Below are 2,523 nucleotides of genomic sequence, written 5' to 3'. Positions count from 1 at the left end.
TGTGTGTGTGTGTGTGTGTGTGTGTGCGTGTGTGTGTGTGTGAAGGAGAAAGATCATCTGAGATGGAGAGTTAAGCTGAGAAGTGTAAGAAATGGCATGGACGCTTGGTACGGAGATTAATCTGGTGCATCTCATTCTAATGTGCATCCCATGTGGAGCGATCTCTTCTTACATTTCTCGTCTTAACTCTTCTTCTCACCGAAATCCAACTATGTATATGAAATGGTTCAAATGAGAAACCCAAAAAAATTCAGAACGTGAGACCATTAGATGAGAAAAACAGAGATACCCACATTAATAGTGGGTCGGATTCCACGTGCTGATTTGAATTAATTTATGAGAATTCTATTCTAATTCTGCGAATTGTCCCGGTTCCAATTCGATTCCAGTTAATAAAAGGGATCTTGAACTAAGAAATAGACCCTAGAAACTAAAAAAGGGTCATAATGGTAAAATATGTAAATATAGACAAATGTATGATTAATTTAAAGAACCTAAGAAAGTTGAGAGAAACATTTTGAAACATTTGTATAATTAAATCACTAATCCAACTCATTAGATCATTAATCCACTCCTTTTTCAAAACATTGCCCACTTTTTTTTTAAAGAAAAATTAGATTACTCATTTTCTTTTAGACTAAATTATCTAAAATATAATCAATATTTATTTATATAAATTATACCTAAAAACGAGATTTTCATTATGTTTAATTTAAGATCCATGATGATATATTTTTTTAAGATTCGCATATTAATTTTAAACTGATTCAAAATTTCGATTATAAGCGTTAAATTTATTCACGTACAAACTATAATTAACATTCATATGTGAATCTATGTTATAATTCACATGTTCATATATGAAATTTTAAACTGATTCAGAATCCCGGTTATAAGTTTTAAGTTGATTCACTTACGAGTTATGATTAAGATTCAATGTGAACCTAGTTAGGATTTATATGTGAACTTATTTTAGGAGTCACATTTTCACATATGAACTAATATACATCTAATTATCGTTATCTGATAATGGTTTGTTGGGGTCTTTTGCATTTGGTTACATTTCAAACTACCAATGAAGAACATAGATATGCGTGTTTAAATATGATATTCAGGCAAATGATATTTAGTTTGATTTGTATATTGTAAAATCGCCAATAATTTCAAGATGAAAAGTTCGATAGAAATTGATAATTATCCAAAAAAATGTTAGGAAAAATATAAGATAAATTTGGATATTTGATTTTCTTTAGAGTTATCTTAATTAGTGAAAAAAGACTTCAAAATAGAATAGTAATAACACTTATGAGCCTTTGGATGAGTTGACTTTTTAATCTAACTTAATTTTTTAAATATTTTCAGTACATTCATCTACTTTCTATCAGGGGCGTAGCCAGAATTCTAACATAACAGGAGGCTTGAAGATCTCAAATTTATCTTGTCGATTGATGTTATCCAAACAAGAGGTTAGTGTGAGATATTCGATTAATGTTAATTCTCTTGAGTTTCAAAAGATTTTGAGAGAAATTTTGAGTTACGATGAAGGTGTAGATAAAAAAAACAAAAAAATCAACAATATTCTCACTTTAGTTTGTGAAATGTTAGAAGAGAGATGCGTATTTTATATTATAATGTTATCTGGAATCAAAAACATTATTTTATCATTAAGTGAATTATTACTTTCATCAATTTTTATTAGTATATCATAAACAACGTCAATATAAATATCTATGTTACATATTACACATTATGAATTTTTATGTAATAATGTTTTTTATAGAATATTTGTAAACAAAAAACTAATAAAGGTATATATTTGTATGGATATTTATTTACATGTAGTATTTTTTTTAAGTCTATTATATAAATAATTGAATGAAATTTGTAAACAATTTGTTGAAAATATTGGATCTGAATAAACAAGGGGGTGTTTACCAAATGTTTACCTGGGTAAGCGCTTATCAAGTAACATTACCTTACTGGATGAATATGGTAAATACCAAGAATCTTACCCGGTAAGAGCAAAGGCAAGTACCAAGAATCTTACCTGGTAAGTGAGAGAGATGACTCTTACCACAATTAAATCTTACCGGGTAAATTGTTATAGTTGATACCATTTTGGTGGATTAAAATCTTATATGGTAAGTAAATGATAATGTTAATTTTTGCCGGTAAACACTTATCCGAATAAGCATTTGGTAAACTACTCCCAATTCATGTTTAAAACCAAACCAAATTACATGCAATGTATCAAGTAGTTTAGATGTTGTTTGATTGCATGTGTTATTAAATGTTTGCCATCGCATTCCAAGATATCCAAGATACCCAACATACAAAACCTATTTATATAAAATTAAAAATTTCTAGTTTCAAATATTTGGTTTGTAGAATTGGATTGTAAATGAAATTGGATTCCACTTTAATCTGCTATCTTCGTAGGATTTTGTAGGGTTGTATATAATAATGTTTTAGAATATGTTAAAAACTTTTTTGTAAGGATCAATTAATAGAAAGATAATTTAA

This window comes from Cynara cardunculus (assembly GCF_001531365.2).
Source record: "Cynara cardunculus var. scolymus isolate 2C chromosome LG 5, CcrdV1, whole genome shotgun sequence".
NCBI lineage: Eukaryota > Viridiplantae > Streptophyta > Magnoliopsida > Asterales > Asteraceae > Cynara > Cynara cardunculus.
Note: the sequence above shows the minus strand (reverse complement) of the source record.